We start from the raw sequence: 12,621 nt of genomic DNA, 5'->3' as shown, positions 1-12,621 counted from the left end.
GGAGTGGGTAGCTGTTCCCTTCTCCAGAGGATCTTCCCAACCCAAGGATTGAACCCAGGTCTCCTGTATTGCAGGTGGATGCTTTACCAGCTGAGCTACCAGGGAATCCCCTATGTTAGTATATATTTATACATATTCACACATACATCATACTGGCAAATACATATTATGTATCTATAAACAAATATATAATATAAAATGTATATTATATATATGTATATATACATAATATGTATATTTTTTGCTATTTAAATGTTCATTTAATGCTGAATAAAAGAAAAAAGTACTATATAATTCAAGTTATGAGTTGCTTTTGTACAATGCTACATTGAATTAGATGGATATAGGCAATTCTTTTATTTTTCCCTTTAACAAAACAACTATATTTGTTTTCTTAGTTGTTTCCAGGTAAGTTTTCACAGGTGGAAAAAACTCCCTCCATAGCCAAACTGCAGGGAAAAAGCAATTACATTATACTCATTGTGTATTCTTTTTATACTCTTTTCTATGTACTAAAAGTGAAAAATGAAGTCACTCACTCATGTCCGACTCTTTGTGATCCCATGGACTGTAGCCTACCATGCTCCTCCATCCATGGGGTCTCATAGAATCAGACATGACTATGTACTAAAGTTTCATCCATATATCTCTAGGTTAAGTCAATACAAGTGGACGAATCATTTTATAAATTATTTAGAAGCTGACAACACTGAAATGTGCACTTTTTGGTCCCAACTTTCAACCATCCTTTATGTAAAATGGCTTCAGAACAGTTTGTGATCTTGTTTATAGTAGTGTTCTAGATAAGTTCTAGCTTATCAATGTTGTTTTTGCATTGTGAGCTGGAACTATTCGTAAAACTCTTGATGTGATCTGATTAATGTGGTATGGAAAGAACTTTCATTGCCTTTGGTTATACATTGATTAATGCAACTGAAAATTTCATTAACATTTTCATCTTATTATGTTACTGAAATACATTGTTTCTAGTTAAGTAAACCCTTAAAACTTATTTATACATGCTCCAATTTATAGAATTTGCCATTCAGCATTCCTGTGTCTGGCTCCTTGACCCAAATGAAGAAAATGTAAAGTCTTCATTGCATTCTTTTTTCTAGCTTCTTAAAGTATTTTTATTGTCATCATTATCTCTTCAAATTCATGTCTCAAAAAATATGTATTAATGCACCCTCTACATAATTATTTATAAAAGTTATTGATCGATGCTAAAAAAATTAAATTGTGACAGGGCCTTATAATATATAGCTAGAGACCTACACTTGGGCATTTGTCAAGCTATTAATAAATACCTTTTGATACATATTTCACCCTATTTAAAGTATGCTCTGTCAAATTAGAAAGACTGACATAAGACGTGTAAATGTATCTCTTGCTAAGGACCAATTATTCTGCTCTATTGTAATTAATATCCAGTCCTCTTAGACTATCTTTCCCACATTATAATTACAAATTTGAAGAAGGAAGGAATGTATCCTGCATACTCCAGTAGTTGTCAGTTCTGTGCTCAAAAGACATTATTTCCAAAGTCATGTTTTTAAATTGCTAAACAACAAGTCAAAACAAGTATCAAAACTCACTCCTTTCTACCTGCATGAGTACCAGATTCTATTGTAGGGAACTTTTCTTGTTTTCTTTTTAAACAAGGTATAGCATCTGCTCTTAAAAACTGAACATTGTGTAATACTTGTTATTTGTCTTCAGAAGTGCTATGTTTCATCTTTTCTTTATTGGAGACATTGTATATTGAACTAGATTGAAAAACTGGAATAATTTTGTCATAGACTACAAAGTGATAATATAGACCAAAATCTCAGACTTATAGCTTGACCTCAGAATCAACTGGTGATATACTGATTCTCTGCCTCTCTAAATCCTATATTGTTTTCTTTTATATTCTTGTGAGCTTTATTCTCTTTCATTGGAGAGTAACTTTTTCCTGACTGTGAGAGAGAAGAGTGCCTACCATTTAAACTTGTTAATTTCATATCCTACAGTTTTCACTATAGGAGATCTTTTTTTTTTTCCTTTTCTGCCATCCAGTGCAGAGGTGGAAGGGAAGCAAGGAAGCAGAGTAGGAAGGAGGGGAGGAAGGAAGGAAGATGAAGAAAATGTGAAAAGTGTGCTGATCCAGCTGGTATGGGGAAAGTTCTACCCTAGTTGAATAAAGCTGGACTTTGCCAGCAGGAAAAGGGAGAACATAGCAGGTATTCTATGAAGCCTGAGACTGGCAAACAGTTTTGAATTCTTGACCCTGGATGTGATTCCTCTGAGCTCATCAATGTTCTGTAGGGTTGCAGACACCTCTTCATGTCTAAATACTTCTCTCTGTGAAAAGATTCATGTTTGCCATCTTGTTCTAGTGGAGCTATCAATCCACCTCACCCCAGTCTACTGCACTCTTAGGATTATTTTATTTTTCATTTTATTTTAACTTTTTATTGTTCATCTTTGAGATTATGTTCCTTATTTTGTCTATAATAATACATTCTGACTTAAAAGTTCTGATATTTTTGAAATTCTGTGCTGGAAGTAATGCCAACCCATGGGATAGGGATGTTTTTGGCAATGTGTGGAGAGATTTTTAGCTGTTACAACTAGTGGGAGTGGGGAGCGGGTGGGGTAAAGGTGGGGTAGGAGTTGGGCAGGTGTGAGAGGTTGCCACTGGCATTTAGCAGGTGGAGTTCAGTGATGCTGCTAAACATCCTACAGTACATGACACATAGGCCAGTTTCTCATAACAACAGTAACCTGGGCCAAAGCATCAAAAGTGCTCAGTTTGAGAAAATGTGTTCTATAAAATGTAAAAATGCTTCTCAAATTTTGATACACAAATCAACAAAAATAAACCCACCCCACAGTCATTGAATCATAAAATTAGGGTAGATATGGATGCCTGAGAATTTGCTTTTTATTTTTTAATTTACTTGTTTTTTAATAAGTAAGGGATTTCCTTCCCATTTAGGTCACCACAGAGCAACAAGTAGAGTTCCCTGAACTATGCAGTTTGTTCTCATTAGTTACCTATTTCATACATAGTTTATACATGTCATTCCCAACCTCCCAATTCATTCCACCTCTCCCTTTCCCCCTTGATATCCATATGTATTTTCTCTATGTCTGTGTCTCTATTTCTGCTTTGCAAATAAGATCATCTATACCATTTTTCTAGACTTTACATATATGTGTTAATATATGATATTTGTTTTTCTCTTTCTGACTTACTTCACTCTGTATGATAGTCTCTAGGTCCATCTAAATCTCTGCAAATGACCCAATTTTGTTCCTTTACATACCTGAGTAACATTCCATTGTATATCTGTACTGCATCTTCTTTATCCATTCCTGTGCTGATGGACATTTAGGTTGCTTCCATGTCCTAGCTCTTGTAAATAGTGCTGCAGAGAACATTGGGGTGCATGTATCTTTATGAATTATGGTTTTCTCTAGTATATGCCTAGGAGTGGGATTGCTGGGTCATATGGTAGTTCTGTTTTTAGTCTTTTAAAGAACCTCCTACTGTTCTCGATAATTGCTGCTGCTAAGTCACTTCAGCCATGTCCGACCCTGTGCCAGCCCATAGACAGCAGCACACCAGGCTCCGCCGTACCTGGGATTCTCCAGGCAAGAACACTGGAGTGGGTTGCCATTGCCTTCTCCAATGCATGAAAGTGAAAAGTGAAAGTGAAGTCTCTCAGTCGTGTCCGACTCTTCGCGACCCCATGGACTGCAGCCCACCAGGCTCCTCTGTCCATGGGATTTTCCAGGAAAGAATACTGGAGTGGGTTGCCATTGCCTTCTCCCCATAATAGCTACACTAATTTAAATTCCTACCAACAGTGTAAGAGAGTTCCCTTTCCTCTACACTGTCTCCAGCATTTATTGTTTGTAAATTTCTGGATGATGGTCATTCTGACCCGTGTGTGGTGATACCTCATTGTAGTTTTGATTTGCATTTCTCTAATAGTGATGTTGAGCATATTTTCATGTTTTTGTTGACCATCTCTGTGTCCATTTTATTGATACACAGTTGCTTGGAGTAGTCTCTTATATTCCTCGATATTTCTGTAGTGCCAGTTGTAACTTCTTTTTCATTTCTGATTTTATTGATTTGAGTCCTCCCTTTTTTCTTTTCCTTTTCTCTTTTATTTTATTTATTTTTGGCCACATTGGATCTTTGTTCCTGCACAGGAGTTTTCTCTAGTTGCGGTACATGGGCTTCTCATTGTGGTGGCTTCTCATTGTGGTGGCTTCTCATTGTGGTGGCTTCTCATTGTGGTGGCTTCTCACTGTGGTGACACAGGCTCTAGGGCACACAGTCTTCAGTAGTTGCATCACAAGGGATGAGTCGTTATGACTTGCAGGCATTAGAGCATGGGCTCAGTAGATGTTGCATACAGGCTCAGTTGCCCCGCAGCATGTGGGATCTTCCCAGATCAGGGATCAAACTGGTATCTGCCTTGCAAGGCAGATTTTTAACCATTGAAACCTCAGGGAAGCCCCTTTTTTTTCTTAATGATTGTGGCTAAAAGATTATCAATTTTGTTTATTTTCTCAAAGAACCAGCTGTTAGTTTCATTGACCTTTGCTGTTGTTTTCTTTGTTTCTATTTCATTTATTTCTGCTATGATCTTTTTATTTCTTTCCTTTTCTAACTTTGAGGTTTTTTTATTCTTCTTTCTCTAATTGCTTTAGGAGTAAGGTTAGGTTGTTTATTTGAAATTGTTCTTGTTTACTGAAGTAGGATTGTATTTCTGTAAACTTCCCTCTTAGAATTTCTTTTCTTGCGTCCCATAGGCTTTGGGTTGTCATGTTTCCATTGTCATTTGTTTCCAGGTTTTTTTTTTTTTTTCCTCTTTTATTTCTTTGGTGATCTCTTGGTTATTCAGTAGCATATTGTTTAGCTTCTATTTGTTTGTGTTTTTACAATTTATTTCCTGTAATTGATTTCTAATCTCATAGCATTCTGGTCAGAAAAGATGGTTGATATGATTTCAGTTTTCTTAAATTTACCAAGACTTGATTTGCGGCCCAAGATGTGCCCTATCCTGGAGAATATTCCATATACAATTCAGAAGTGTATTCTACTGTAACACAGACCACATGCCCATTTCTTACTTTGCCCTGTCTTCCATAGACCACCTGCTGGATTTCCTTCTATCCCCCAAAGGCCACTTTCTATCCCAACTGTTTTCCCTACTGTCAGGGGGTTTCTCTGAGTTCAGGAACCTCTTCTCACCTTAAGCTTCCTGTCAGGGTGTTTGTCCCTGTTTTGATTCATCTTTTCTTTCTTTCTTTCTTTCATCCTACCCAGTTTTGAGAGAGTTTTCTTGTCTTTTTAGGTGTCCAAAGTCTTCTGCTAATGTTCAGCAGATGCTCTGTGGGAATTGTTTCATTTGTAGGTGTATTCTTGATGCACTTGTGAGGAGAGAATTCCACAGCCTCCTGCCATCTTAATCCTCCCCAAGAATTTGCTTTTTAAACAAGCTTCTTAGATGATTCTTCATCATACTAAAGTTTTAAAAATATAGCTATTACAAAGTATTATAAGCAATTGACTTTATCAGGATAAGAAATGTTGCCTTTGAAACACAAGCCAATTTCTAATCTTTTTTTAGGTTTAAAGAAAAAATACTCATACTTCATAATTGCCTTTGGTAATTAGCCTGGATAACTATAACAACAAATTGTGCATGTCCTGTTTGATCTCATCAGTCCTTCAGAACTACTGCCAGTGTTTTGCTCTTGATTTATATAGAAATATATATATATATAAGTATATATATATATATAATTGCTTGCTTACCACAAGAAAACTACTATTAATTATCACTATGCAATGCCAGCCTCTAATAGTCATCCATGAATCACCCAGGAAAGAGAAAATATTTTAAAGATTTTTAAGATACTGTGTAATTTTCTTCCCTTTCATCCCTTTCATTTTCATTAGAAAATCTCCTAATCAGTGAATACTTAATTAACAATTTTCTATTTACTTTAAAGTCACTTGTGTCCATTCACTCTCTGGCATTCTCACACACTTTGCACAATTTCCCTTTCTTTCCATTTCTGCAGTTTTTAGTAAGACAGTAGTAGGAGATTCCAAACTTCACCAGAAGGCAGATCCAATAGGAGATCATTGATTACAATTTCTGTAAGTTGAAAACGAAAGAAATGACTAAGTGATACATTTGGATTTTGTCCCTCTTCTTGAGAATCAAAGCAAATAAAAAAGGGCTACAGATTCTTAGCAAGAGCAACTAAATCTGAGACCTACTAATAGATTGAAGTTCACTACTTCTGAAGGTTTAGATAGCCTAAATAAAAATTAACTTTTTTCAATCAGCTATTTAAGATTTTTATTAAAAGCAGTTCATAAAAATGTAGACAATACCATGATACACTGACAATATATGATGATATAATAATTAATTTTAAGGTATTTAGGGTACTGTGCATAAATTACCTCTACAGTTTAGCACTGTTGGGGTCCTTTAATGGACCGGGATCTGGTGGTCTGGAGTTGACGATAAGAAAATGAAAGAGAGAAAGATAGATAGAGAGAAAAGGAAAGAGAGAGAGAGAGAGAGACACGGGAACCCAAGCCTCTGATGGAGGAAGGGTACTTTAATGATCTTTCTATGAGTATATATATATGCTGTGTTACAAGAAATTTCTTTTGACAATGACAAAGGTCAGAAAATCAAACGTACAGCAATCATTACCAAGGGAACAATAATAATCACAAGGTCAGGAGACAAACCATATCTCAAGAAAGAGGATTGAGACTAACTAGTTTTGCCTAAGGAGAACGTTTACTGAAGGAGACCCGAGCCATCTCATTCCATGACCTCTGACTTGGGAGCAGCTTGCTGTTCCACTTGATAAGGAAGAAATATTTTATGAGAAACAGCACGTAGGAATCCTCCTGTTAAACATTCCCTGACAATTTGAGGATTCATGAGAAACAGCACGTAGAAATCCTCCTGTTAAACATCCCCTGATAATTCCCCCTTATTTATTTATAATATTAGTAAAAAGGGTTCTGACCATTTGAGTTTGTTTGCTGTTAACAATTTTTGCATGCAGGCAATGGTAAACAACAAATATAATTGTCAAGACAATCACCAAAATTATAGTTCCAGATCCGATATTGTAAGAAATGCTTTGAAACCATCTATGTAGGTCTAGCCCATATAATTGATCAGCTAGTTGTTCAGCTAAAGTTTCTAAATTAGTGGAAGAGGGCAGATTTTTAGAAAAGATTTCAAAGATTTCTTTTTGTAATAATTATACATTTAGAGAGGCATTATCATGTATGTCTTGTGAAATGAAATTTGATTTGATCCCAGTTGTAGGCACTATGATTGAATTGAACAGAAGTAACACAGAACTGAGTAGAATTCCAATCACATTTTAGTATCACCTGTTTTTGTAAATCTATTCATTGATCTCCAATCCATTTGATGGCTGTTCTTAGGTCCTGTATTTTATTTTGAATATCCTCATCTATCTGAGCTTGAGTGGCCCACATAGTATGAGCATTTTTAATCCAATTTGGATAGAATTATGTTTTTGAATTGAGGTTTGTAAAGCATTGCCAGTGACTGTAGCAGTGGTGCAAATAGCTATTAATCCCAAAATGCCAAGAATAAGCCATCTAATGAATCGTTTAGATCACCAGAGCAGTTTAGTAAGTAACCGGGAAACAAGTCCAGCCATGGGACCTTCCTCCCAGGGCTGCTGGAGACTTATTGGTAACCACAGATTATGTCAAGATTGAAGAATCAAAAGGGAATCATTTCTTAAAGAAATAGAGGAGTTAAGACAAGTATACAATTTGCAATGTATACAAGTTACAGAATGTAAAGGCTTATTGAATTGTAAGTTTCCTATAGCTACAACAAAAGGAAGTGGAACACAGGCTTGTATAAAATATGATTGATTATAGTGAAAGAAATAATTATTATGACTACGATTGGTCCCTATGAAATGTTCAGTCCAAGTCCCAAGTTCCTCCGTGCTTGTAGCAAGTTTCTAGATGTCCTATTGTTTAGGCTCAATCTGTTCATCAAGGACGATTTGAGGACGAGGGGGGGCCATTCCATTGTCAAGCCACCCAAGAAGTTCTTTGTCATGATAACATTCTATAGTATTGTTAGTAACTTTTCATGTTACTTGAGTAACATAACCACACACAGTGCTTTAATATCATCTGAGCAGTTAGATAACCACATACCATAGGGTCCCCAATCGACAATTGTATCAGTCATAAACATTAATTTTCCTGATTTTGCTTGACATTCATCCCAATGAACATGAGTATATTTAAAGTTTTTATTAATAAACCCTTTGCATAGTGTTCTTTGTTCTTTCCCTAACTCTTTCCCTAAAGTTTCAGTAGTATAAACATAGTTCATGGACAAAGAAAGGGCAGTAAATAATCCAAGCAACATCTGAAATTCCTCTTTTGGAGGCAGAGTGAAAGCCCAAGTTTGTCGGCTAATGTTTATGTATAATTCTGCTGGGCCCATACACAAAGGAAGGACTTCATAACCTAGAAAGATATTAATTAGTTTCCCTTCCTCCATTAGAGGCTTGGGTCCCCATGTCTCTCTCTCTCTTTCCTTTTCTCTCTATCTTTCTCTCTTTCATTTTCTTATCGTCGACTCCAGACCACCAGACCCTGGTCCATTAAAGGACCCCGACATAGCACCAAAGATATTATCTTCTCTGTAGAACTTCTTTTAGAAATACCTTCATACCTAATTGAAATTATTGCAAAATAAATAATTTACATTCTTTTTGGCATTTGAGTACCATATTTTTCAAATATTTTTAGGAAACTAGACAGAATCTCATGCTGAGAATCCAAACTCCTTCCAGAAATGGAACCAGTGAAATAAAATGCAGATAGACTAATCATGAATTTAGAGAAATCTAATTTTGCATATTAAGGAAGCAGGAAACTGAATGTAGTTTTCAAAGTCATACATCTGTCAATCCAACTACTAGTGTGTGCACACTGAATATGTATACACCCAGGGGCTTGAGGTTAGCATGCGATATGAGCCACAAATATAAATGCCACTGAGGGAGTATAAAATCATTATTTTTAGAGGATGAAAAATGAAAGCAACATAAAAAAAAGCCTGCATGATTTATTTTAGAATAAATAAGGGATGATATAGATTTTACAGTTTACATAGACTGTGTATTGTCTCCCTATTGCACACATAAGGCTCCCAAGGTTTATAGTCATTTACATTTAGGAATGATTCATTTAAAAACGATAGAAAAAAAATGCCATTAAGTCACATTTTGTGGTTTCACTTTAGTTTTGTTTCTTGAAATCTTTATGAATAATTACATACACAGAAAGAGTAGCATAAGGAAATCCAGTGCACATGTCCTACACCTTAACAACTTAACAATTATCTCATGGCAAATCTTGTTACTTACCCAACTATGCTATTTTCAAGCATATTCCAGACATCATATAATATCTTCTGTAAATAGCTAAAAGATAAGAATTCTTTAAAGAATAACCATGATTATATCACATTAAAACATTAAGTATTTTTTTAATACATGACTTTCTATGTTAAAAGTGTTCATTAGCAAGTAGGGGCAGCTCTCTGAACATTTATGAGGAATAAATAGCTGAAAGTAGTATCTATGTTCATGTGATGGCATATCTGAAGGCTTACTTAATAGCATGAAATATCGACCAAACTAACCAGGGCTCAGTTCCTCTCAGATGCATCTTCATTTTCATTGATTGGCTTGTTTGTTAAAAATAAGTCACATTTACTTAGTTGTCTTTCACTGCCATATAATGTTGGGGGAGAGTACTGAGTTATTTGTTCTAAAGAGATTCCTGTCTTTTGAGTTTTGCTAATATAATCAGCTTCCCTGGTGGCTCAGACAGTAAAGACCCTGCCTGAAATGGGAGAGGTTTCGGTTCGATTGCTATGTTGGGAAGACAGGAGGAGGACATGGCAACCCACTCCAATATTCTTGCCTGGAGAATCTCCATGGACAGAGGAGCCTGGTGGGCTAGAGTCCATGGGGTTGCAAAGAGTCAGACATGACTGAGCGAATAAGCACAGCACAACACAATATAATCAGCACACGCCTGTATTTCATCTAATTACTATTTTTCTTATACAGATTGATTGGATTTTTGCTTGTTTGCAGGAATCTTTCTTCTGTGATATTGATTACTTGCATTGGAAGTCACTTAAGTTACAGGTTACCCCTCATTGGGATGTTAAAAGTATAACTGGGTTCAGTTTTGATTAGTGTGATCTAATTATGAAGTTCAAATTTTTTATATTACATTTTTAGCTCTTTTTTTCATTATAGACTAAAATTGATATTCTAACTACCTTATTTCTTCTTTATTAATTACTGAGAGTGTATAGTTTTCAAAAAAAATTGATTTCTCTCCTCAATTATTATCCTAGGATGCATTTTACATAGGCAAACCAAGATAAGTTTTATTCATTATCTATGTTTATTCTTTTTGTGATTCATGATTTGGTTTTCTAGAACCCTCCATATATGAACATTAAGATATGTTTTTAGTGTCAGTTTGAATTCATGGATTTCAATTACTTTAATCTATTTCATTTGTTACTAATGGTGCACAAGTTGCCCATCTTTGGCCAGTGGCGTCAGGGAGGGTAGGGTTCTCCCTATTCCCACTTGATTCAGGTAATTTTCTTTGATATCTGGCCTTTGGTTTGAATCTTAAATGGTATCAACTGCCCATTATCTCCCATAATATGTGAGGCCTAGAAATATTTTCATATGTGAAAAGTGTCATAATTTTTAAATAAAAGATGTATACCTCCACCATGTTTTGCTATCTTTATTGTCAAATATTTGTGAGAGTAACAAAATTAAGCCTCTTAAATAATCTGTAAAGCATATTGTTCTTCACAAATAATTGACAATCAGGTGGAGAAAGAAATATCACGTTACCTGATTTTATTTATTCTTGCATGTTGATTTTCTTAAAAGTTAAGTTCCCTTATAGTGATTGTAAATGACAGCCAGTTTTCATGTTAACTCCCATGTAATGAACACGTGTGATTGTTTATTTTCTGTGTCATCATCAGTTTCTTCTTCTTGGATTCCTTTTCCACTGTCATAGAGTGCTGTCATGTTGAATGTGTAAATTACACAGTTAAGTGCAATTGACTCTATTAGATGTGTTTTACCATCTCTTCAAAGAGTTTCAATATGTTTATTAAAAGATCTCCTTATTCTTGAAAGAGAACACTCTTTCCTGTACTATGTGAGTAGTTGAAGAGCTACTATTCAGTCACAACTTCTTCCTAGAGACCTACCTTGCTGGTTTCCTCAGTGAAACCTGCATGCCTGTATTTTATATTGAAGTGGATCCTTGTGTAATATTGTGGACTCTCTCCTCCACACTTCTCTCAGAAGGATTCTCAGAGCTCCTTGCTTAGGTTTTCAATAGATTCTCAGTAGAAAGTATTTAAGTTCTTGGAATGGATGCATATCAATTTGCTTCCCTGAAAAAAAATATTATCTTTATCATTCCCAAAGTAAAAATGGTATAAACTTCTAAAACATGAGATATATTAATAATTATTAGAAGAGGATAAAAGTAGATCTAAAGTACCTGTACAAATCATAGTTGATGAAATAGTATCAAATATAGCATGTCAGAAACAGTGGTACTAATTGTTCTTAAAAATATCACTAAGAAATATCAAAATTATACTTCTGAACTGTGTAAACTATATTTTGGAAGAATACATACTACTCAGATAGTGACACAAATTATTATTTCTGGGAAGGGAAGTTTTAAAAAATATTTGTGGGAAAAATTAAGAGATGAAAGAGAAAGGGTATTGCTTTTAGAATTATTTTCCTCTAGAAAAGAGGATTTCCTAAGAAGTACCAAGTATGATGGACAAAATATCAGGAGTAATTACACTCAATGACCTTGGATAGGGCAGTGGAAATGATTCATCCTTCAGAATTTCCTGAGTCCACGTAGTATTTGTGACAGTTCGAAATTAACACGTGAACAAGACTAAAGATGAGAATATTCACTCAGATTTTATATATAGAAAAAATCAATCTGCTTCACTTATTTTCATTCATAAGATAGAATCTTTTGGCATTAGAAATGAAAGGCTAAGCTTTTCTGGTGTTCATTTGACATAAACACTAATAATATGATAATGAGTCAGACATGTAGGCAATTATTATAAAGGGCCTGTGTGATTATCCTCAGTGAACAATTGTAAACCTGTCATGTAAAATATAGGAAATTGCTTAATTTGTGTTTAAAATAACAGCTCTAATATTCAAATAATGTATTAGGACTTGACAGCCCTATACATTTATAGTCTTTAGTGGAAATGCATGTAAAAGCCATAGAAGACAATTAAAAAGAACATTTATTCTTTAGGAAAAGGAAAATCAATCACCAGTGCCATGTAAAATACTTTAAATAATACCCAATGATGGTAATTTTTTATCAATATTTCATTTGTTAAGTTGGTAAATTGGGTCTATGTGTATGTGGAGGTGTTATCAGTGCCTTTTATAAGGTGGTCA

The 12,621-nt window shown here is 34.9% G+C and overlaps 1 long non-coding RNA gene across 1 annotated transcript in view; it reads left to right on the top strand.

Moving 5' to 3' along the window:
- The window catches only part of LOC145539672 (uncharacterized), an 870,498-nt gene that overhangs the window by 294,828 nt on the left and 563,049 nt on the right, over window positions 1–12,621 (top strand). The window lies entirely within an intron of this gene.

This window comes from Giraffa tippelskirchi, chromosome 2 (assembly GCF_054371585.1).
Source record: "Giraffa tippelskirchi isolate mGirTip1 chromosome 2, T2T-mGirTip1v1.2.pri, whole genome shotgun sequence".
Taxonomy (NCBI): Eukaryota; Metazoa; Chordata; class Mammalia; order Artiodactyla; family Giraffidae; genus Giraffa; species Giraffa tippelskirchi.
This window is presented reverse-complemented; position numbering and strand designations above follow the sequence as displayed.